The following is a 26,546-nucleotide window of genomic DNA, read 5'->3' as shown; positions in this document are numbered from 1 at the left end:
CTGTAACACTGAAGTGCTGGTCCACACTGTCTCACACACTCACAGCTTATTAATCAGAGACACAAAGCGTAGTGGTCGAGAGCTGTAGGGTTCAGTTGCCCCAGAAAACCAAGGCCAAGTGGGCAGCATTACTTCCAGATGTGATGCAGTAATGAGCAGATTTGTTACATGCCCACCAGTTGCTCATTATTCCAATTTGAAGGGGTATTGTGGTAACAGGATCCTGTATAATACACTTTTTTATTATTTTGATCATTGCAATCTGCATAGCAAAAGATAAAGCTGCCATTGACTTATTTGCTAATTTAAGGCTTTACAACTGCTTTAATCCACTCAGATTAAGGAAAGTATCCAAATACATTTTAAAACTATAATCATAACAAACTCTAAGCAGAAAAAAGTTTTTCTTTCCAGCAAATCTTCTGGTGACTTTAAATACAAAGCAAGTCTACTGGATACACTAGTCTGTATAATGATCTTTTAAATTATTAAATTGCTCCCTTTCTGCCTCTTTCTTCAATAAAACCATACCACCTTTGGCCCAGAAAAGGTTGCTATGATGGTATGCTAATCCTATGTATAAATGCTATCCTTACATTATGTATAATACTGCTTTATCAATAAGCCCTGTGGTGGTGTTAGTGTGAAATATTATAAGCTTCCACACATTTATGAAATATAAGGGTAAAATTAAAGAACGGATAAGTAAATCTGCTACAGTAACACATTTGTCCTATTATTGATGTTATGTTGCAGACTTTCTATTGCAGATAATAATTGGAGCCTTTAAAACTAACGGATCCAAACTGTACAGCACGTAAATAATGCATTCAAAATTTGACTGTAAGCTTTGAAATGACAAATATATGTAGCACTAGTGCTCTGAATGTGAAGAAAAGGAAGATGCTAGACTTTACAGGTAAATTAACTAAATAAAATACAAAGTTTCTTTGCAAAATCATTTATAAAGCTTGGCTGCTATAACACAATAAAAAAAAAAATTGCTAAAGAGAACAGACTCTGACAGCAATTCTTTTAAGCAATTCAATGCACCAACTTTTTCCTGATCAGCTCTTGTATAACTATTTTAGAAAATATGCTGTGTATCTGTAATACAGCATAGCACTATTTATTAAGCGGAACACGTAGGCAGGGAAAAACAGGAAGGAAATAACTCTTGATAAAACAGTCCTCATTAATGAAGAGCTTCTGTGACCCCATCATATGTAGGTATATTGTGGATGCAAACCCAGTCACTAAAAGCTTATATCAGCTATAAGATCGTAATGTAATTTTAAAATCCTTTTAAATGTTTTTAAATCTACAGTTTTTCTTAAAATTATACCTGTTGATTATGTCAGGAACTCTCTGGTATGATTTTCCTTTAGATTTACCAAAAACCATATAATATTAGGGTCAAAACTAAACAATAATCAATTCTATCCAATTAGGCAAGCCCTTGCACTACATCGTTTAAAGCGAAGTTCTATCCAAAAGTGGAAGTTCTGCTTTAAGGGCTCCTCAACCCCTTCTATACCTCATTTGGCATGTAATTTTTTTTTGGGGGGGGAACAGGTACCTAATATTGACAGGTACACTGCTCCCACTTCCGCTTGGGCCGCCTAGGTGACTTGAGCGGAAGTTCTCCTTTCCCCCTCCTCTCCCTGCAATCTTCTGGGACACGTCACAGGTCCCAGAAGATTGCTCAGTCACTGAGGAGGAGCAGCGTGACTGGTGCATGCGCAGTGCACACCCGTCTGTGAAGCCACAAGCTGTCACAGCCAGGTGCCCACACTTATAATGCCAGCGCCGGGGAGAGGCAAGGGAGAGAACCAAGGGTCTGGGCAGCCGCATCGCTGGACCGTGGGACAGGTGAGTGTGTGTTTATTGAAAGTCAGCAGCTAGACTTTTTGTAGCTACTGATTTAAGAAAAAAAACACAAAAACTGGAGCTCCGCTTTATGGTGAATCTAAAGGAAAATTGTACAAGAAATTTGAACATGTATGGCCAACCTAAGACTAAAAATTGTCATTTCAACAAATATCATTCTGGCATGGTTCACTATTGTTACTATCTGGAAACCAATTCTATGTAGTAGTCATCAATGTATGCAGATAAGAAGTAGGTGCCAAGAGGCTAAGGCTGCAGGAGGTCAGTAGTACAGAGATGAAACAAAGGATAAAATAAATGTGACTGCATGGCAACTGCTTATGACAGTGTCTTGTCAAAGTAAATTTGAATTTAGTTAGATTTACACTTTAGCTAGTTACTAAACAAAGTAGAAGGTTATTAAGCCATGGACCTTTCTAAATCCAGCATGCCCAAATTTCAAACTTGTGATTGGCTCTGTGAATTATGTTAAACCTTCAGTGCAGTTATGCTGTAGTTCCCTTAAAAAAGAAATATGAATTCCTTATAGGTCACACATCTACTCAATGTTTTTATCCAGACCAAAGTTTTGTTTTTGATTGAAATTTTGTTCTTCCTAACACTATGAAGTCGATTTATTAATACCGCAGAGTGCAAAATCTGGTGCAGCACTGCATGGAACCCAATCAGCTTTCAGATTTTTTGTGACAGCCTAAGTTGATTGTTAATGATCATCTAGTAAAACAACCCATTCAGTTTAAAATAGAAATGAAAGTCAAAACATTTGTGTACAGATATAAAAAAAACCTTTCTAAATACATTTTTTTTCCTTTTTTTATGATTACATTCCCTCTCAGCTAAATAAGAGCTGGGGGAGGGGGAGAAGCAGCAGCTTCAGCAAAGGCTTAACGGGGTGGAGGGGGGGTCAGGAAAAGTCTGATCATTGGAGGAAAACAGACTGAGTTCCCAGCACAGCTAGAGAACTGATCACAGTTTGTTCTCCTGCTTAGTGTGGTCAGTTTAAATAGAATAGGATACTTTCTCATACAAGTACATGATACAGCAGGCACATATCAGATATTTGAAATGTCAGGTTTACATATTCTTTAATCACTTGCCCACCAGCCACCGTCATTATATTACTTCAGGTCGGCTCGTTCCCACAAATTGCCATAGCTGTATGTTGGCCCTTTAAACAGCTATAGCAGGCTGCACGCTGCATGGCGGGGGGAGCTGATGCACCTGGCTGGCAGCCGCGATGTCCGCCGGCCATGTCAATAGTCTCAAAAAAGTATCAAAAGTGTCCATCACAATGTCGCAGTCCCGCTAAAAATCGCTGATCACTGCCATTACTAGTAAAAAAAAAAAATTATAAAAATGCTATAAATCTATCCCCTATTTTGTAGACGCTATAACTTTTGCGCAAACCAATCAATATACGTTTATTGTGATTTTTTACCAAAAATATGTAGAAGAATACACATTGGCCTAAACTGATGAATACATCTGTTTATCTGTTATTTTTTGGGGGGATATTTATTATAGCAAAAAGTAAAAAATATTGTTTTTTTTTTTTCAAAATTGTCGGTCTTTTTATGTTTATAGCGCAAAAAATACAAATCGCAGAGGTGATCAAATACCACAAAAAGAAAGCTCTATTTGTGGGAAAAAAAGGACGTTAATTTTGTTTGGGTAGAGCATCACACAACCGCGCAATTGTCAGTTAAAGTGATGCATCGGAAAAAAATGGCCTGGTCATTAAGGGGGGAAATCTTCCAGTCCTCAATGGGTTAATTGAACAAGCTGAGGTTGTAAGTTGATTGGCCATCATGCAGAGCTGCACCAGATTTTTCACTCTCAAATTTTAGTAAATCAACCCCTATGGCTAAAAATAGGCAATGCACTAAAACACATCAATGATAAAAGACACAATCATTTAATTTTTTTTGTGTAATTTGTGAATTGTCCGTAGAGTCCAGAAATATCCCTCTGAGAAAGAAACAAAATGTTGTAAAGTAGCTTTAACAGAATTCAACCAAATACGATCCCAACAACAAGAACATGTTTTTATGGCAAAAAAGCTATTACCACAAGAGCACATTTTACTGAATATCTTTACTAGGAAGGTTTTTAGATTGAATATGTGGGATGCACAAAAAAATTAAACACGTTGACCTTTTACCATAAAGTCACCCATCAAAGTGTCTTTTAATTATTGAAGTTAAAAAAATCTAATTTTAACACATAAATACGTTAATACTTAAGCTTCAAAATTTTTACAGATTTAAGAGAATGACTTTTTCTACACAGTAGCAGGATAACATTTTGATTTTCAAATTATAGTTATGCAGTATAATAATATAGCTAAATGTTAACTGTTATATCTGTGAGAACAAATCAACTCATACCAGATTCTCAAGTAGAAAAATGTGAAATGATCCTGTAATATATTATGACTGGAATATCTATAGCTGACTTTAAAAGTAGGCTCAAATTACAGATGGAACTAGCAAAGGTAGTATCATCCTCAGCAAAGTTATGTTCTATGAAATGAAATCTTGTTGCATTTATATCAAAGCAGATTTTTACATGATTTTGAAAGTGATTGTACTAACATATGACTGCTAAACCACACATTGCTCATCTAGATAACAGAACCTATTGTTAAGTATTTGAAAATCTCACAGAATTTCAACAAAACTGAGCAATTGTTTGAAGTAGAAACCATAATACATCTTTCTGTATTGCAGAAAACAGAACAATGGAACGATCCATATCTACACTTTCTTATTACTATTGCTCATTCTTATATACAGTTGCAGCCAGCATAATCCCCCTGAGCATTGGTAAATAAATCAATTTGCTACACCTCAGTGAGGATAGAGCTAAGCCTCGCCATAGTCTGCACAGTAAGTTTGGCCTTGGTAAACTTCTAGTGTGCCCAATTTAAAATGTGTTTGTGTGTTGTTAAAGCATATTTAAACCTAAGAACAAAAATTTAATACTTAACAGTTTACTGGTCCGTAGATGTGGAGGTTAAATTCATATACTTTTTTGTATTTATTTTTACCCAGGGACCCTGCCAGTAAGACACTGAATGGCTACACTCACTCTTCCACTTGGTCGACCATGGCAAGGCCTGTTCTGAGTGGAACCTGTCCTGTTAAACCGCTGTATGGTCTTGGCCACTGTGCTGTAGCTTAGTTTCAGGATCTTGGCAATCTTCTTATAGCCTAGGCCAGTGATGTCGAACCAGGCACTCCAGATGTTTTGGAACTACATTTCCCATGATGCTCAACTACACAGCAGAGTGTATGAGCATCATGAGAAATGTAGTTCCAAAACATCTGGGGTGCCAAGGTTCGCCATCACTGGCCTAGGCCATCTTTATGTAGAGCAACACTTCTTTTTTTCAGATCCTCGGAGAGTTCTTTGCCATGAGGTGCCATGTTGAACTTCCAGTGACCAGTATGAGAGCGATAACACCAAATTTAACACACCTGCTCCCCATTTACATGACACCGGGGGGGGGGGGGGGGAATGACTAATTGGGCCCAAATTGGACATTTTCACTTAGGGGTGTACTTACTTTTGTTGCCAGCAGTTAGACAATAATGGCTGTGTGTTGAGTTATTTTGAGGGGACAGCAAGTTTACATTGTTATACAAGCTGTACACTCACTACTTTACATTGTAGCAATGTGTCATTTCTTCAGTGTTGTCACATGAAAAGATATCATAAAATATTTACAAAAATGTGAGGGGTGTACTCGCTTTTGTGAGATACTGTATGTGTATTAGGGATGGGGTTTGAATTTGACACTGTGCAGAAATTATGCAAACCTTTGCTGTTAGCAGATCAGCAAACCTCTAGGAGCAGCTGGAAGTCATGAATTTAGTGACCTTTTACTACCCTTTTTTCGAAAAACAGCTAAGAGGTCAGAGGCTGTCATTCATGGTGAGCAGACATTTGGAGAGGGTGTCTCCTGGCAGGCTGGTGTGCTTTTTTAAAAAGGACTTTGTCATGGTGTGTTTATTTATTTTCACACTATTTTATGAATGAGCAGCCAAGGTTAGTATGTACTCTTGCTCATGCGCATTCATGACTACTCATTTAAAGGGGGAGCGGGCTCCCTGTTTATGATAAGCCCCTCCCCCTCAGACTCACATAACCATGTGGACAAGATGCTTTGCCAAAGGGGTCCCCCATGGAAATGTACCCTCCCCATGTTGAGGACATATGGTATGCTTCGGGGGTGCACAGTCCTTGACCCACCCTTTTCTCGCCAGCAAAGCTGCCTGCTCATATAAGGGTCTGGTATGAAATTTGGGAGGACCCAATGATTTTTAGTTCTTTGCATAGGGTCCCCTAATATCCACACCAGACCCTTAAGGATTAGGGTTGGGATGGATTGTAATGGGGAACCCCACGCTGTATTTTATTTTAGTCCAGGATAAGGGACTGAACAGAAAACACCAATGAAATGTCGATAGTGTCTGGCAATTTAAATGACATTCCTTTGTGAATTTCACTTTTGCTCTAGTAAATCTTACAGATGTTCCGCTTCATAGGTAGGCTTCAGGAATCCTCCAATCATGTTAATGGAAATTCTGCATTTTTAAATTTGCCCTTTAGGTCCTATTAAAATATTAAAAAATATCACATTATTTCAAGTTCTCCCTGGCAGTGCCCAGCTCCACATGCCCTTTGTTTCACAATCCCTTGCTTATTAGCCTTAAAATATTTTAATGTATTTGGCAAACCTGTTCTCCAATCCAAAACAAGCAGATTCTCTTATCACTACTGTGTATCAAAGTGGAACACTATGACAACAGCACTGTAAAGGCAAGCTATACTCCAAACTGATATTTGGATATTTCTAACTTAAACTGACTGTTGGCTTTTTATATCTTTTATTTCCAGTGGTGGGACATCCCCAGAGTTCCCTAGCCCATCCACTTGTTAAGGCAATTACAAAGCCAAAATTACACCTTTATTAAAGCCTAGTGGGAATGGGAAAATGCAGTACTACTGTATATGTATATATCACCTACTGGCTCCCTGAGTAATGAAGTACAGTGTGTTTGATAGCAGATAGCTCTTTAAGACATTGTGTCTGATACAAACCACTAAGAGTACATTTCAGCCTCTGCAGTTGTCTTCATCAGCTTATCGCCAGATTAGAAGAGCTTCATAATGATAAGGATTCTGCAATGCTCAAACACTATTTTGAAAACAATTTGCCAAATTACTTAAGGATCACTTTATTTCAAAGTGTAAACAAATTAGATTTTGAAGCAGGGAAAAAAGGAAAAAAGAAAAGAAAGAAAGGCAAAGAAACAGAAAAGAGAAAAACATAGTTTCTTTATGAACTGTGCAAAAATAAATATCCAAAAATACCCAACCAGGTGCAAGTAAAATTAAAAAACAGGACTTTTGCTTGCATGATTGGTTGCTTAAAGAGACCCTGTCACCAACTTAAAGAATACACAGGTAAAAGCACAGAAAAGTAGTATTTTGCTTACTTGCAGCATTTTTCCATTCCGCAAACATTTTTTCTTATCTTGCAATGTGTTTTTGAACTTGCTAGCAAATGTTACCTCTGAAAGAAGAGTCAGTTCCCTAGCACTTGCACTTATAACACCGTGCATTGCATAGAGAGTAGCATTTTAGGTTAAATTGCACTGGTAGATTTATTCCTTCACGCGAATCACAATGAATCACACATGCTGCTTCTCTGCACCCGATGAGTGACTACTGATGATGCTTAAATACTCCCTATATGCATGTGTATCCTATGCCCATGACTAAGCTCCAGTGGGTGGAGTGAAACACTTTGGGGGCGTGGCCTGGTCAGAGTCCAGGCTGAGGTTGCTACACCACTCATCTCTCTAGAACATCTTAGATGTGCCACTTCCAGGGGCTACCCACTTTTTTCCCTTGAACTGCTTCCTCCCTTCTTGCACATCTTAGCCTCATCCTCGTTTGGCAGTGTTCAGTTATTTTCAGTGCTGGTCTAGCTCCTCTACCCTTCACCTCACCTTTCTTCAAACCTTTTATGTAGCTGCCAGGGGGGGAGCGAAGTGACTGCGTGTGCTGGGGCTGTTAGCATCACATCCAAGATGGCAGCACCCACCAGCAGTCTCAGGACTTTTGAATGTCTACACAAGGGAGGCTTTTACAGGTAATAACATGAATAAACTATTTTAAATGAACATCTTATTGGAAGATTCTTGTTGGTCTGATGACTGGATCTCTTCAAAGTAAATATCGCTTCACCTCATTCACTTAACTGGGTAAACATACACTATATAAGATTAATGTGCTCCATTTCTTTAGTAAATCAACTTCACTGTTACCTAGGCAACCTCTAAACAAGCAGTTATTTCCTGCATATCTCCTGATGCATCTGTTATTTATCAAGATGCCTGAGCTTTTAGGAGATACAGAAGCTAATATATGAAAGATTTATATGTATAATTTTTTATATTAACATTTAAGTGTTCCAAGTACACCAATATATTTGCGTGGGGGGTGCAAAAAGTTTCTACTTTCAACATGAAAGTATAAAGTGATTGCCTAGCCATTAGGCAAGCTTCAAAACAAAATCAAAAGTTTTATTCCTTGCCTACCTTAAAAATCAATCTGCGCTGAACTACTAGACTCAATTGGATTGATTTTATAAAGGAACAGTAAATTATTACATAGTTTGCTTAATAAAGATAGTTACATGCAGGAGCGTTTAGGAATAAGTATTTTTTTTTAACATGGTTGAATATACTTTTTATATATAGCAATTAAAACATTTCATGAAATGCAATCAACAGAGATTGACAACATGGCAAAGCAGTGGTTAACGCTCTCTCCTAATGCTTTTTGTGCTACCTGTAACTAAATGTAATTGTCCATCCATTAAACCTATGATTTGTACAAATCTAACACATGTACACTAATGCAGTTTTCTTCTTTATCCGCTTTAATATTGTTATTTTATGTTTAGTATATTCCCATGCCCCCTCCCCCTCCTTCCTGGGTTGTTTCCAGTCAGTACTGTTTTTAGTTAGATGCTTCCAGCCTCTCTATTTAACTTCCACCTTAGTTGGGTCAAACTTGAAAAAGTATTGTCTTTTCACCAGAAAAAACACAATGCATCCTTTATAATGTCAAGCTCAAAGAAACTATATGGATTCTACTTTCAAGTCTTTTTGCTGGGTTGACACTGTCTGTTGATCTTGTCATGTCAACAAGTTGCTATACTGTCAATACAGGCCAGGTCTTGGAAGTTTTTTTTTTATTATTATTTTTTGCATAAAGTAACATTTGAGACATAACATATATGCTCTTACATACTGTATAGATGTTGTCCCTACTCAATGGTTTTAATAGAGTACACTACAAAAAAGAAAATAATATTAATAAAAACTTTCTTGGATTTCAACGGTTTTTGGCTTAAAATCTCACTTGTATCTTCTGTTTTAAAATAGGAAAAACTACATTTTTTCCCTTCTGTTCCGCAATTGTACACATCTACAATACAGTGAACAATACTCTGACAGTTACTGGGTAAAAATTGATTGCACAAACCTTATTTTATTATGTTTTTTTTTTATCAAAGTAAACTGAGTAATAGTGTTACATTGCTGGTTGACATCGCTTTTGTATAATTGATACATGGCTGACCGCGTTTCATGAGTCAGATTGGATTCTAAACTCAATTGCGCATATCAACAAGATTTGTAGTGGCCTGTCAAACAATTCCACAGAAAGGTTTTGGCTGTCAAAGTAAAATAAAGGAGTGTGAATATGTAACATCAGCTTATTATTTCTGTACATCAGACTGTCAGTAGCTAATGGAAAACAGCTGGAGTTGATTTTTTGCTATTCACGAGTTAAAATAGGACTGTCATTATATCTTTAATTGTCCATTTTCAAAACTGTTGTACCTATTATTGGGAACAAGTGCACATACAGGGTACATATTTTTGAAGCCTCATCTCATTTAGGCTTTTTTTTTATTGAAGACTTTAAAAGAAATGGAGTCTATAAGAGCAATTTCTTCTCTGCATATCTCAATATGCTACAATGTTATGAAACCATCATCTTCAAAGCAAAGTCCTTTCGATTGAAAAAGTGTAGGGCAAACATTTAATTAATCCCTGCAATGATTAAGGCATTTGAGGAAAATTCATATGTGTTAATAAAACAACCAATTGATGAGCATGCTTACAAAATGTTAACATAGGTTACATTAGCCCAATCAAACTACGTCTTAACCGGTTCCCGACCGGCGCACGCCGATGTACGTCGGCAGAATGGCACGGCTGGGCAAATGGGTGTACCTGTACATCCATTTGAATTGCCCGCCGTGCCATTGCGTGCGCCGCCGGCCGGGAGCTCCGTGAGTCGGGTCGCGGGTCCCGCGGACTCGATCGCCGCGGGGATACCCACGGTCGCCTCACGGAGAGGACGAACGGGGAGATGCCGTTGTAAACAGCATCTCCCCGTTCTGCCTAGTGACAAGTGTCACTCGATCTCTGCTCCCTGTCATCGGAGCAGAGATCAGTGACGTCACACATACAGCCCATCCCCCTACAGTTAGTAATCACTCCCTAGGACACACTTAACCCCTCCCCGCCCCCTAGTGGTTAACCCCTTCACTGCCAGTGCCATTTACACAGTAATCAGTGCATTTTTAATTGCACTGATCGCTGTATAAATGACAATGGTCCCAAAAATGTGTCAAAAATGTCCGACATGTCCGCCATAACGTCGCAGTCATTACTAGTAAAAAAAAAAAATTATTAATAAAAATGCCATAAAACTATCCCCTATTTAGTAAACGCTATAACGTTTGTGCAAACCAATTTTTTTACCAAAACTATGTAGAAGAATACGATCGGCCTAAACTGAGGAAAAAAAATGTTTTTTTATATATTTTTGGGGGATATTTACTATAGCAAAATGTAAAAAATAATGCGTTTTTTTCAAAATTGTCGCTCTTATTTTGTTTATAGCGCAAAAAATAAAAATCGCAGAAGTGATCAAATACCACCAAAAGAAAGCTCTATTTGTGGGGAAAAAAGGACGTCAATTTTGTTTGGGAGCAACGTCGCACGACTGCGCAATTGTTAGTTAAAGCAACGCAGTGCCGAATCGCAAAAAACGCTCTGGTAAGGAAGGGGGTAAAATCTTCCGGGGCTGAAGTGGTTAAAAAAATAAACTAAAAAGTAACGTATCAAGTATAGGTCCAATTTGCCACAATATTTTTTTACTCCTAAAAGGGAAACTAAGAAGCCTCATGGTAATTGGCAATATATAATTTTTGCACAGTGAATTCTTCTACATGTGCTTTTCCATTTTAAAAAATTAGGCCCCAGGTCTATAGCACAACTATGCTTTAATAATTATCAACTAGATGAAAATCAAGCCAAATCATATTTGGCTGGAGGCAAGTAACCCACTGAAAAGATGACATATTAACACAATTAACATATATTACAATTACTACTTAACACTGACTAGGGAGTAGGTATTATCAGATTGTTTCAATTTCACTCAAAATATTTGATGGATTCCAGACAGGAATCGTTTTTTGTTCTCTGTATTACAAATTGCTTTTGAATTAAGTGAAATGATTTTAATTGTTGTCAGTTAAGCCATTGTTTGTAAATTGCTGAACAGTAATTTGACAGTATTTAATATCTTAAAAGTTGCAGTTTTCTTGTTATTTTTGACAATTGTTGGGGGTAGCACTGATAATCACCCTGGAGGGGGAGAAGATTACAGTTTTAATATATGTGTATACCTCTTATTTATAAAAAAAAGTGAGCGTTGACAATATTCTCTATACAAAATGCTCAAGAGTAGGTTTCAGGGATGTTAGGTGATCTAATAGCTGTTACTCATAAACTTGACTGGCTTAACAATATTCAAGGCCCATATGCCAACATGGAACATGGAGCTGAAAACTTTATAGTTCACAGAATTTAAAAATCAAATTACCTATACAATATAACAAGGGTAATTTTTTGCTTGCGGCCAAAAATGTCTCCACTGGACTAAAGGTATGCATCTGTCAAGACTGAAAATGTAAAATTGAGATGCATTTGGGAAGTATAGCTCACCCGCTGTGTAGTTCAGTTTTTCAAACAAAAATGTAGTACCGCAGTTCATGTTACACCCTATTCTATATAATCTGGTGTTCTTGGAATGCACCTGCTGGTGATGCTTAAACAGCCTCCTTCTTATCTCTCAAATGGGGCCAGATTGACTGGCCAGGGGAGCTAGAATCTTCTGGTGAGTCTTCCATGCACTTAAAACATTAGTCTTGAAACCCTTTGAGGACATTTGCAAGCACCTGTTACCCCTTGCTTTAGCAGTGCCTCTGTTCCACTTACCAGTTGCCATTCATGTACATGAACTGCTCCTGCGCCCACCTATGCACATTTGAAATTGTGTAGAAGGATCAGCTGCCAGCATGAGAGAGGAAGTGTGCAGAGGTTGGCCCTCCCAGTGCAGCCTATGAGAAGAGAGAGATTTTTTGGTCCTGGTAGGGAAGAGTTTGCACACTTATTCCAAGAACGATTCTGTCTACACTGAGGCTCAATCTGCCACATATTGGTGAGACACAGTGTAATGGTGGCTGGGAGTGACTTATGCTAGCTGAGCAAGTGGTTGTAGTTGTATGTTGTTCACACTAGGCTACACTTTAATCTATTTGGGTAGCTGACAATGGCTTAGTCTGTCCTCTTGCCTTCATGTCAGGTAAATGTATATTGCAGGTTGGGTCAGCTATGCAGTCAATAAAATGCAAACCAAAAACATTTGGGATCAAAAACATGTTTTCCGCAAGCCTGCCCAATTGTCCTATACTCCATTTTATTTTATTTTTTATTGAAAGCCTATGGCGTGCATAACACACCCAAAAAGCTTCACCCGGTGCCAAAAAAAATGCGCACACACATAAAGAGTGGTCACAAAAAAGTGCAACGGGTACACAGACGTGCCAATTCCCTGATCCCCCAGGACGTTAGGCTCCAGACGGGGACAAAGGTACTTTACAATGGTCTATCTGGCCGAAACCAGACAGACCCCGTTCTCTGGAGGGTCTGCCGAAACAGAACCCACCCAAGCACTAGATGGGGCTCCCCGGAAGGGAGACCCCATGAGATAGGGCGAACTAAGCCAGAAGGCCATGTCCACCCCTTCCCAAGACTTTCAGGGATGGCCCGAGGACCCGTCCTTACTTGCCACACAGTGAGACAAATGTGTACAAGACGTGACAAACATAGGTTTCAATCAAATAAAATAAATAAAAGAAAGTGGGGAAGGGATAGTGCAGAGGAGAGTGAAAAAGGTGGCCATTGTGTAAAACAATGACCAGGCCCTCCGGCCAGGAATAAAAAATTCCTCTGGTCCCCGCCAAAAGGCCCGGCCCAAGAGGCAGGTGCTAAAAAAGCCTGTTCTATGGTGCAGTGACCGTGGTGCCTCAAATCAAAGTGACTGCCACTCACAGTGATTTTATGGCACCCCTGGACTGCCACTCCAGGAGCACATACTCCATAGGCTTTCAAGACCAACCCTGGCCACCAGCCCAGACCACAGCAGCCCCCACCCCAGGCAGGAAGGCATGGAGTTCTGGAAGTGGTGAGAGCCCTTTACCATCAGGCCTCACCGTCGTTTCGTCCCTCCTACCTAATTACATTCGGGAAATACTGGCCGCTCCCCCGGTGGCAGAAAGGGGAGCCAGCATTCTCTCCCAAATAACTGTCTGGAGCTAGAGCCGCCCCAATCCAGGCCAGAAGGCCAGGGTCCCGACCCCCTGGATCAGACCCCGTGGTTCTCCATCCCCATCAGAAGGCTTCCCTTTCGGCTACAAACCGCTCCAGGTCACCTTTACTCCAGCAGGTTTTGCATAGCAACCCCATCCCATCTCCATCTCGCCATGGATCAGGGATGGAAGCAAGCGCCACCTCCTGGAAACTGATAAGAACAGATACTACACTTGATCTTAGCCAAAAGGCAGAGAATTGTCCTATACTCCAATATCTCTTTTGATAGCGACTACTTAACTATGTTCATTCCTTTTAAGCCAACATTTTGCCAAACCCAACTAGATCCAATACTGCTCTCACTGCTCTCACATACAGAGGGCCTTATGGATTCTTACGTGGGAGGGTTGAATGAATTTAGAGGTTCAGGAAGCTGAGTGAGAGACTTCAGAAAGAATATTTTAACAGTACTTATAATGTACCTGATATAAAGGGGGTATTTTTTTTATTAAAGATATATGTATAATGCTGTCAATTTTACAAAGTGCTTTGCACATTTGTACAATTACATCAGTTCCTGCCCTCAAGGACCTTAAAATGTAGGGTCCCTACATCACATGCATACATACACATACTAGGGACAATTTATACAGGAGACAATTACCTATCTGCATGTCTTTGGAGAGTACAAAGAAACCTACACAAGCACAGGGAGATCATGCAAGCTCCATGCAGGTAGTGTTCTAGTTGGGAATAAATCCAAGTACCCTAGTACTGCAAGATAGGAGTGTGAACCACTTAGGCCACTGTGCTAGGTATGTGTTGAGTTTGTGTTAAGCTTAATACACACAGGCTGAATGTCAGACGACATTCGGCCCGTTTGTATGGCAGCAGGTCCAATAGAAGCCAGCTTCTGTCAGACAAGCATGCTGGAAAACCAACAGCCGACCAGCTCCCAATCAGCCAATGGCTGAGAGCGCTGACTGGAGTGTTCTGGCAGGGGCTGTTTCCCTGTCAGAACACAATTTAACAGCAGGGGAGATCGCTGTACTAACATTGGATTGTTAGTACAGCAGCTCCGACTGGAGCTGTCAGTTTTTTTTTCGTTCAATCCCCTGAGTTGAACGGAAAAAAATTAGCAGTGTGCCCTAGGCTTTATCCATAGAGGATTAAAACTCAGATTACAGCAAATTAGGGTTACTTTCGGCACAGTTTCTGTTTACTAAATACCATTAGCTGCTATCTGAAAGCTGTCAGTGACAGTTACTGCCTAGAATTGATTTCTAACACATACCTATCCTGTTTATGTGCTAAGTTCTATTCTAGATAATAGATTAGATAATTCTAGTTAAAATTATTTTTTTCTCTGGAAACATTATCTATATAGGTGTAATGACAGAATAGTCACTGCAGGCCTATAAATGTATTTAAGTAGAAAAATAAAAGCTACAACATATACCACGTTTATCATTTATTACAGATTACAGATCATTTATTACTAAAACTAAATAGTTCTTCTATATGTGCTACCACAATAGACCATATGTCTGCTGGAAGGCAAGTCACTAAATAACTGGTCTGAACATTTTAACTGACCTTTCCCAATTACAGTAAGTTTAAAACACAGTATGCTAGCCCTTGAGGATCACAGGTTAAAATTGAAGTCCCTGAGATGGAAATAGGTTTAAGTTATGTTCAGTGAAAAGCCCAGGAGCTGAGTTAGTATAGAGCTCATCACTAGGTGGCCCATGTGTGACTGATGAGAACACTTCTAAAAAAGGGACAAGCCACAATTCCCACAGGTAAAAAGGATGACGGAGTACTTGGCAATCTGTTAGGAAGCAAGTGAACAGAATTTTAATGTAAAGCGCAATCTTCTTGGCAAATCATTTCATTTTGTACTGTATATACTCTGCTAGAGAACATGAAAAGCTCTGACATATCACAAGAGAAATGACCAATGTATCATTTTCTGGGAGGAAAGGGTAATACTAATATTACACTATTTTAAATGAGAAGTAAATTCTTTCTGACATATTTCTCACAGTTTTCCCTTGACAAATATGGTTGGAAAAGAATGTCATTTTCAAAACAAAATGCAGCATCTATAAATAAAATGTGCTTTGAAGCTCAAAAGAAGAGTCACAAGAGAGAATAAACAGCTTGTTGTTAAACCTTTTCCTATATGTTCCTAAAGGATAGGCAAGATTCCGCGACAGGAAACCACAAAGCAGCAGCAACACATAAGTTTGGAGTGGATAAATACTTGTAGTATCGGGCACATGTTGTAGACAATGGACATCATTTTCCCTAGAAAACAAACAATAGTAGAGATAGATCACCATGGTATGCTTACACTGAAGGCTTGCATAAGCATGCAGTTTCATGCATGCATTGTGAATGCAGTCCTTGAACCTTTCTAGCAAATAGAACAATGGAACATGGTACTTCTGTTCTGATAAGGTGAGTTAGGGAATGTGTGTGTCAACATTTTACTAGAAAATTAATTCAAATTTAAAATAAAATAGCATGTGACTTATCCACCTTACCAACTGCTCAGTGTCTGCCAACCCTCTCCTCCAATCCCTACACTGGCTCTCAATCACCCAGCCAAATATCACCCAAATCGTCTTCTCCGCTCTTCTCAAGACCTCCTGCTCTCAAGCACTCTCGTCTCCTCCTCCCATGCTCATCTCCAGGATTTCTCCAGAGCCTCTCCCATCCTCTGGAACTCGCTACCTCCACCTGTCCGGCTATCCCCTACTCTTGCTACCTTCAGGCGATCCCTGAAAACTCATCTCTTCAATTAAGCCCATCACGTCTCCAACTAATCTTCTACCACTTCCATCAGCTCATTCCACACAGTTACAACCTTTTATACCACCTGCCCCACCCTATTAGATTGTAAGCTCTTCTGAGCAGGGCCCTCTTAATTCTCTTGTATTTTATTGTATTATAACTGTATTGTCTCCTTTTTATATTGTAAAGCACTGTGTAAATGATTGGCGCTGTATAAATCCTGTATGATAATAATAATAATGTGATCAACTCGCCAAGAAAGGAAATGCTCATGTGCCAAGCCATGCAGCAGGTAAAAAAAAAAACCTTCACACTATGCTTTTGGAGTTTTTTTTCTCAATTTTTTTTTTCAAAATCCCTTTTAAATATACATAAGGTGTGCATGTAAAACTGTAGATAGACTCATACATATCAGTAAAAAATCAAATTTTTATTTTAAGCACACCACTACTCAGTGGCTATACTGTACTCTGTGTTACAAGGCCCAATTCTTAGTAATTTCTTAGCATGTTTGCTGGGACCTGTGTGCATGTGCCTATGTGCTTTGTGAGCACATAATAAAGGACATTATCTGGTTGTAAACATAGGATCATTGCACTGGCATATATGCATTAACTTCGGTAGATCAGGCCCATTGGGGTTGATTTACTAAAACTGGCAAGTACAAAATCTGGTGCAGCTGTGCATGGTAGCCAATCAGTTTCTAACTTCAGTTTGTTCAATTAAGCTTTGACAAAAAAAAAAAAAAAAACTTGAAGCTGATTGGTTTTTATGCAGAGCTGCACCATATTTTGCCCTCTCCAGTTTTTGTAAATTGAATCCATTGTGTCATTGGACCACAAAAGAGGGGAAAATAAAATAATTGGAAGCTACCAATATCCACACCTTTTGTAAACTTTCCTTTGCAACAGAAGGCCTTTTTAACACAGGAGAGCAAATAGGCTGTTTATTTTGCAAGAAAAGTTGCACTGTGTAAGGAAATTTTCCCCAGAGCTTAGTTAATGTCTGGTCTGTGGGACTACAAATACCAGCTTGCCTGATGGCCTGTGAAACCATAAGTAACAGATCAGAAGCAGCTTTAACTGATGATCTGTGACATGCATTTTGCAAGAACATTTTCCCCAGAGCTTAGTGAATGTGGTGAAATTTCATTTTGCCAAAATGATCTAATCATGTACAAGGAACAATAAAGAAAAAAGTATTTTTCTTGCACACGATTGGATGATGAAAGTCAGCAGAGCTTCACCTCATTCACTAAGCTCCAGGGAAAATTTCCTTGCAAAATACATGTCACAGATCATCATTTAAAGCTGCTTCTGATCTGTTACTTATGGTTCCACAGGCCAGCAGGCAAGCTGTCATTTGTACTCCTACAGACTAGCAGGCAAGTCAATACGTTACTTGTAGTTTCTCAGCTCCAACATACAATGCTGTTTTGGTTCTTGTAGTTCCACAACATGTGCTCTGTTCTTACCATGTTTATGCACAGGGCTGAGTGCTATATGCACCGTCCCGGCTCACCTGCTGAGTAATAAAATGAGCTACTCAGCTAGTTCTTGCCTATCCCGGTTATCTGTCTCTCAGTCATGCTGCAACTAATAAAAGCAACATCTTTCCCCTCCTGGTTGGCTGCAGCCAGTCAGGAAGGATTACTCCTCTTGCCTTGTCTATTTGAACCCTGTACAGCTCTTGATTCCTTGCCTGAGAACCGCTTTTGCAGGATATCTGCTGAGCCCTGTACCTGCATGCTATCTGGCCTGCTTTCCATGATTGATTCATGTATATTGACCTCTGACTTTGTTCCAGACTATCTGAATCTACTACTTGCCCTGACCATTGGCTTTGTTCATGGCTAAGTCTGCTACCTACCTCAATTCTTTGCTTTGTTCCTGATTATCCAAGTGCGCTGCTGGACTGCAACACTGACTTCCACTTTCCCTAATGTTGTTCACTACCATCTTCTGGACATTCACTGCAGTGTACCTGCTTGCTTCAGACCTATTTCCTTGTACCATCTTGACACCAAGTCTTGAATAGGGTAAACCTGTGAGTTGAAACCTTAGGTGCTGACTAGCAAAATTCATCTCCAGCATCAGGAGCCTTGGCGAATACTGGCTAGCCCTTAGAATCTGGGGGATTCCTGGAGGATTCAGTGTTAACTGCTTTCACCTGGGACCAATACCTACCTCTGGGTGTCCTGACCCTATTTCCAGACCTGATCTGCCTGTGATTCCCTGCTTTACTGTGAACTGACTAATGGCCTACACTTCTTGGGTAAGCCCATCATCTCCCATTAGAGTGTCCCTTACAGTGCATCTAGAGGGTCTGTATTAGTGCAGTCTCTGCCTTAACAGTTTGTTCAAGCTCAAGATGATGGGAATTGAGGCTTCATGTAAAATGAGGAAGGACATTCGTTCATGGTGGAGTACCTCCCTAGGCATAAGGGAAGGAGAAAGGGAGTCATCATTCCCCAGTCAATAAAGTTTCTGGTGACCCCAGAATCAATGTAGGTCAAAAGGAAGTGAGAATGGGAATCAATACAGAGGAGCACAGTCAAATAAATATAAGACTGTGAGGGTGAGTGTAATACTCGCATGTATATTAAACCTGAGTGTTTCATGGACAAGCTTGGCAAGAAACACAAAACTGCCCAACATCTAGGGAGTTCCTCAGGAGTAAGCTTGGTTCTTTCAATCTGCATAGGTTATTTGGCAGGGAGATAAGTGATTGGTAAAGATTGTTTCATAAATCAAGGAGATGTAGACAGAGAATGACTTGAGAAAGAAAGTTGCTTGTGAATCTGACAGTATTTATGGTTTTATCTTGAAAATGAATGTCGATCTGATTGCATAGTGATATCGGGGTTACTAGAGTCAAATAGGCTGTTCACTTTGCAGAGAATGTGTCCCAAAGCCTAATGAAATAGGTGAGGCAATAACTAACTTCCATCATTCAATCATGTGCAAACAAAATCACCTTGCACGGGATTGGGTATTCTTTGCAAAGTGAAATCTCACCACATTCACTAAGACTCAGATACCAGGAATGAATTCAGAGGCCAGGAATCAATGGTAAATGGCAGTTTTAATAGTAGGCAGGTACAGGGACTAGTAGCTAGTATGCACAAGCCTAACGTAATCAGCAAGCCAAATGCTTTCGCTGCCTGTAAAAGTAATCTTAGTGGCTCTTTAGCCGCTCTGAATACTTTTTCCGGCTGGTTAGCATAAGGTGGTGATCGGGATGCTGGTGTGGGGTATGGCAGTGATAAAGATGCTGGTAGGGATTATGACAGTGATCAGGATGCTGGTATGGATTATGGCAGTGATCAAGATGCTGGTATGGTGTATGGAGGTGATCAGGGCACTGGTATGGTTTATGGTGGTGATCAGGATGCTGGTATGGCATACGACAGTGATCAGAATGCTGGTATGAGGTATGGTGGTAATCATGACACTGGTATGGGGTATGGCAGTGATCGGAACGTTGGTATGAGGTATGAAGGTGATAAGGGTGCTGGTATTGTGTATGGTAGTGATCAGGGAACTGGCAATGGGTTATGGCAGTGATCAGAACATTGGTATGAGGTATAGTGGTGCTCAGGACACTGGTATGTTGTGTGGAGGTGATTAGGGTGCTGGTATGTGGTGTGGCGATGATTAAGGTGCTGGTATGATGGGGTAGTGATCAGGATGCCAGCATGGTGTAAGGAGGTGATTAGGGCACTAGTATGGTGTGGTGGGTTATCAGGATACTGGTATTGGGTATGTTGGTGAGCAGTTCACCGGTATGGTAGTGATCAGGATGTTGGTATGGTGCATGGTGGTGTAACTGTGAGCACTGGTGACACTGAGACAGATGACAGGGGCTGGCTGCATTGTTTGCACTAGGGCAGGCTGGAACTGCAGTCTGTGAGTATATATGCAGTCTGATAGGGTGCTCGACACTCACAGGCTGCTGCATCACTTCTCTCTGATCTCACATCTGATCTGTGTGAGAGCAGAGAGAACCGATGTTTACATTTAGCTTCCATTATGTACTATGTGATTACTGTGATTGGACACAGCAATCACATGGTACAAGACCACGTGGTCACCGGACACAGTTGTAATGTGATCCTCTGTGTCTGAGGCACACAAGGATCACCAGGCTCCTGGGTGCATGCTCTGTGAGCCATGCAGGAGCAGCCAATGTGGGGTTGACGTACAGGTACATTAACCAGCATTGACACTGCTTCCTGTCCACTGTCCAGCTTACCACCCTGTAAATGTGGTGACTGCTATGGTTTTCTTTTTTTAGGTTTTTTTCCCTCTGTTCTCACCTGGCAATCTCACTAGTAACACACTTCGTGTCTTAGGATGTCTCCATTTTGAATGAAAAACCAACAAAGACACCTTTACACAGTATCATTGTCAATCTGGGGAGAGAATAGTGTTAGGTGCACTAGCAGAATTAGATGGACTTGTCAAAGTAAATCCAAACTCCAGCAAAAACTTTTAATGCAGTTACTGCAACAAACTTTGTACTTTTTAACTTTTAAGATAAAGGTTGTACATACATGAATAAAGGCTCACCATTGTAAGCCCCCTTGTCAGTGTTAAATAGCCTGTCCCAACAATCTAACTGCCACTTTGTCTGGACAGCTTGGTCTGTTAAAAGAAGTTGAAAAATAACAGATTTACTGGCTAGATCAACAGATAAAAATAAAGAAAAAAAAACCCACCTAAGAATAAAACACAAATGCAACCACATCTAAGAATCGGTATGCTGTAATATAATACAGTTTTATTTCTGGGTTTATTACCACTTTAATGATAGCTTTCTGAACGTTTCTTTATTTCCAGAATCAAGTGAAGTAAAAACATTCTGGTTCCCAAGTTTTAAAAACTGTAATAAAACAAGTAGTAACATTCATTTTCGTAATTTATGAATGCTAACTTGAGCCAGGCAATTTATTTCTATGGAAGCTTGTAATATAACCCTACATTTCATTTTATGCTCCAGAGTAAGTGCTAAAACTCAACTGCAACTGCTAGAGCTACTCCTGCGGTGGAGTTGATAATTGTAGTTGTAAACCTCAGACATCAAATATGAACAAAGCATATTCCTCTATAGTGTGTACTTGTCTCAATTAGGAGCACAAAGTGTAATTTTTGCCTGCTGCTTCATTCCTCTGCTATCAGCATGAATCACTTCTCACAAGTTTTTCTGACCCTAAGAGAAAATGGTGACAGGGGATGGACCTCCAGCAGAATTACAGCCTCAGCTCTGTTCCTGTGAGCTGTGTGGAGGCGGGGGTGTCTCTTCCCTCCAATCAGCTGTCAGGGCTCTCCTCACTAAGCTCTCCGACCCTGTTTTCTGAACTCTCAGACAAGCTTTAAAAATTCAGCAATTTAAACAGATGTAGAGAAGAGAAGACTGCAGATAGACAGATATAACTTATGGGGGAGGATTTGTTTCATCTCTGTGTATCACCTGAGGCCAGTCACTTCACTGGTTATGTGTTAGGGTTTGCAACCGCTTTAACCACTTAAAGACCAGGCCTTTTTCTGACATTTGTTGTTTACAAGTAAAAATCTGTATTTTTTGCTACAAAAGCAGAGACCCTAGAGAATAAAATGGCGGTCGTTGCAATATTTTATGTCACACTGTATTTGCACAGTGGTCTTTCAAACACAATTTTTAGGGGGGAAACATACATTAATTAATAAAAAAATAATAAAAAATAAAACACTAAAGTTTGTCCATTTTTTTATAAAATGTAAAAGATAATGTTAGGCTGAGTAAATAGATACCTAACATGTCGTGCTTTAATATTGCACATGCTCATGGAATGAAGACAAACTACGGTACTTAAAAATATCCATAGGCAACGCTTTAACATTTTTTACAGGTTATCTATTTGAGTTACATGGAGGTCCTGTGCTAGAATTATTGCTCTCACTCTAACAATACTCACATGTGTGGTTTTAACACCGTTTACATATGCGGGCATGACTTATGTATGGGTTTGCTTCTGCGCGCAAGCATGGAGGAATGGAGCGCTTAAATTTTTTATTTTCTTATTTATTTTACTTTTTATTTTATTTTTTTATACTGTGCCTATATTTTTATGTATTTATATTTTTTGTATCACTGTTTATTCCTGTTACAAGGAATATAAACATCCCTTGCAATAGAAATTAGCATTACAGGTCCTCTTTACTGAGAGATCTGGGGTCAAAAAGACCCCAAATCTCTCATTTAACTTTAAAAGCAAAAAAAATGTCAAAAAAACAAAAAATGTCTATCTGACCTAGAACTGGAAGTGACATTGGAGATCGCTCTGGTCCTCCAGGGGCATAGAGCCTAGTGGGGGCTATCTTGTCCTCACTAGACTTCCTGTCTAGCCATCAGCCACATCGGATTGGTTCCAGGCTTACTGATGACTCTGGTAAGCTCAGAAACAACTTAAAAGTGGTGGGGCACCTCTCCCCCACCTATAAAAGTGACTTTATTCTGAAAGCTGGCTGCTGCCATAACATTTTTTTATTCATTATTTTTTAACATTTTCATATTTTTTTTTAAAGCCTGTGGTGTGAACACACTCCAAAAACTCCACCCGGGTCAAAAAAAAGTGCACACCAAAAAGTGAGACACAAAAAGTGCAAAGGGTGTACATATGGTCCTCCTCCGAAGAGAAGGGACCTTTGCCCTGATCCCCCAGGGCGTTAGGCTCCAGACAGGGACTAGGGTACTTTGCATGGTCCATCTGGCCAAAACAGACCTTTCCAAGTACTAGGTGGGGCTCCCCTTAAGGGAGACCCCATGAGAGAGGGTAAACCAAGCCAGAAGGCCATGTCCACCCCCTCCCAAGACGTTCAGGGTAGGCCTGAGGACTTACACCCTACTAATCAAACGTGAAAAGTGTACCAACCCAACAACCAAAAAAAAAGACATAAAGTGACAAACACGACAAACAACATAAAGGTGGGGAAAAGGGGAGAGGAGAAAGTGCTGCGGTACCATTGTATATGGTGCAATGGCTGGCCCTAAGGCCAGGTATAAAAAATTCCTCTGGTCCTGGCCAAAAGGTCCAGCCCAAGAGGTAGGTGTGAAAAAATTGTGGTGTGCAGTGACCTAGGTGCCAGTAAAACTCAAAGTGGGACACTAATACAGTGAGAGTTACGGCCACTCCAGGGGCACATACACCACGGGCTTCTTTCAGGACCCAGCCTTCGTCCAGACCTAGTGCCGCTCCATTCCTATCAGGAGGTAAGCTTTCCGGATTTCTCTAGAAGAGCCCTATTAATGGCCCTCAGTTTGTCAGGCAGTCCGGTATTGGCTCTCCCCGATACTAACTGTCCAGGTTACCATTACAGCAAGTGGATTTACTGCCACCCCCAGCCCACCACCATAGGCTAAGGAGAGTAGCACAGCACCACCACATGGTAACTGATAGGAACAGATACTACACTTGATCCTAGCCAAAAGGCAGAGAATGGTATTTAATGTCAAAATAATAACATACATTCCCAGTTAGGCGGTTGGCAAGTGATTGCTCCTGGCGCCCTGTTGGAAATCACATTGATGTTAGAGAGACATCATTGTTCCCATAATGTGAAATTGATGGTCATAATGAGATTTGTTTACTAAGAAGATTGATTTCAATTATCCAATCAGTGCAGATGGAATAAATAACAACATTTTGCTTTCCACACAACTGGATAACTGAAGTGCATCAGTTTTTTGTGTTAAACTTTTCTAATTCTTTAGTAAAATAATCTCATCAGAGGGACAATGCAGAGAGTTCTGTAGCACAAACATAAGCCTAGGAACTGATTGATTTAGTTTTTGGAATTACCTCTGTACCCTGTATGCCACTGTGTGCTGTGAGTTTTGCTAGTTCCTATGAAACAACAGAGACTAGTAGAAAAATGCTGATCTTTCAAATGTTTACAGACATTTATATACTTGAGTTACTGCATAGCAATGTTTCCACTCTGAGTCTTTATATATTTTTTGTACTTACCGTAAATCTAGTCTTAATCTTATTTTTGCAATGAAACTTGTTTCAAATGGTCCACCTCTACAGTTTAAAAAGACCATGTATTTGGTAGCAGATGTCTTGTAAAACAAAACTAGGTAGAAAATAAACTACCAAACCCATTAACATATAATTAAAAAATGCATAAATAGGTTGGCATTGCTTGAACATGTTTCGCAGCTCTGAGGTACTGACTGAAAGAATGACAGGTTTTAACTACACTTCATAAAGCAATTCAGTTTGTAAAAAGCACTGAAATAAAAAAGCTCAACATAAAAGTAAATTCATTCTATGCACTCAATTGCCCAGTACTAAATGGTCCTTAAAAGATAAATACAATGCAGTTATTGTGTGGCTTTTTCACAAATATCTGTCTGTGCATAATTGTCTTCGCATAGCATTCTTATTCTGAAATCGTCAAGCTCTTGAGAAAGCTTTTCACACAAGGCTGCTTTCAGGTGATTTATCATAACAGGCAATGGATTGTCTGTAAGTATTCAAAGCTTTATGTGTGTGTGAGGAAAAAAGTAGAAAGGAAAAAGGGAAAATGAAAACATAAGTTGGGTACAAGTAAAAATTTACATTGTACGTTCAGTGCTTGAAGTAAAGTAATGTAAACAAAAAGTAAACAATATTATGCAAATAAAAAAAAACTATAAAAAAAGAAAAAACTAAATGAAGACACAATTATTCTTTTAAAGAAAAGCTGAATAGAATACAAAATTCTCACAGCTAATGGTATACACACATTTTTTAAGAAACTGGTCCAGCTTCCTCTTGGGTCAGAAATAAATTAGCTATTCATGTTGAGAAGAGGGAGATTGGTTACTAATACTGTTGGACATAAAACTAAATAAAAAGAGCAGTGAAAAATATAAAGTGCTCTAACCTAAAAGCTCAACCTATTTAAACTCAACATTTCAGTTGGCATCCAGTGCGATGATATCATTTCCCTGCTCAATGCTTTTTGTCTACCTGGGACTTTGTCAAGAGTATTTTGTCCTAATGCTGTTTGGCACAGAGGCTGGACTTTATTATCGCAACAGACTTTTTATGTACAGATACACAGATCATTTTGTTTACTAATAACAGGTGAGACTGTTTTATTGTACACTATTGTGTCTTTGTTGTTATACGATTTTAATTTATTGCATTATTTAAAAATTTTAATCAATCCTGAATTCTTTAAAAACTTCTTTAAAAACTAAAACATGGTTATAAAAATACCTTTCACATGTGTATTAGCACAATCTAAGACAAAAAAACAGCTTTAAGTGAATAAAAATATTAGGATTGATCTAGATTTGTAATGGTTTCTATATTAGAATTCGATTCTCATCCAAAAGGTACCCACAAATATAGCATAGAAATAAAAAAAAAAACGCGCTAGACTAAGAGAATATACAGTGGGGACAGAAAGTATTCAAACCCCTTTTCACTCTTTGTTATATTGCAACCATTTGCTAAAATCATTTAAGTTCATTTTTTTTCCTCATTAATGTGCACACAGCACCCCATATTGACAGAAAAACACAGATTTGTTGACATTTTTGCAGATTTATTAAAAAAGAAAAACTGAAATATCACATGGTCCTAAGTATTCAGACCCTTTGCTGTGACACTCATATATTTAACCCAGGTGCTGTCCATTTCTTCTGATCATCCTTGAGATGGTTCTACACCTTCATTTGAGTCCAGCTGTGTTTAATTATACCGATTGGACTTGATTTGGAAAGCCACACACCTATCTATGTAAGACCTTACAGTGCATGTCAGAGCAAATGGGAATCATGAGGTCAAAGGAACTGCCTGAAGAGCTCAGAGACAGAATTGTGGCAAGGCACAGATCTGGCCAAGGTTACAAAAAAATTTCTACTGCACTTAAGTTCCTAAGAGCACAGTGGCCTCCATAATCCTTAAATGGAAGACATTTGGGATGACCAGAACCCTTCCTAGAGCTGGCCGTCCGGCCAAACTGAGCTATCGGGGGAGAAGAGCCTTGCTGAGAGAGGTAAAGAAGAACCCAAAGATCACTGTGGCTGAGCTCCAGAGATGCAGTCGGGAGATGGGAGAAAGTTATAGAA

At 39.5% G+C, this 26,546-nt stretch overlaps 1 protein-coding gene and 2 pseudogenes across 1 annotated transcript in view; all 3 read right to left on the bottom strand.

Annotated features, from left to right (window-relative positions):
- GRM8 (glutamate metabotropic receptor 8) overlaps positions 1–26,546 on the bottom strand; it is a 1,893,470-nt gene that overhangs the window by 1,357,938 nt on the left and 508,986 nt on the right. The gene's annotated exons all lie outside the window — the stretch shown is intronic.
- Positions 13,772–13,903, bottom strand: LOC141135871 (U2 spliceosomal RNA; annotated as a pseudogene).
- On the bottom strand, positions 23,832–23,923 carry LOC141135969 (U2 spliceosomal RNA; annotated as a pseudogene).

This window comes from Aquarana catesbeiana, linkage group LG03 (genome assembly GCF_042186555.1).
Source record: "Aquarana catesbeiana isolate 2022-GZ linkage group LG03, ASM4218655v1, whole genome shotgun sequence".
Classification (NCBI taxonomy): Eukaryota; Metazoa; Chordata; class Amphibia; order Anura; family Ranidae; genus Aquarana; species Aquarana catesbeiana.
Note: the sequence above shows the minus strand (reverse complement) of the source record. Positions and strands in the feature narration are given on the sequence as shown.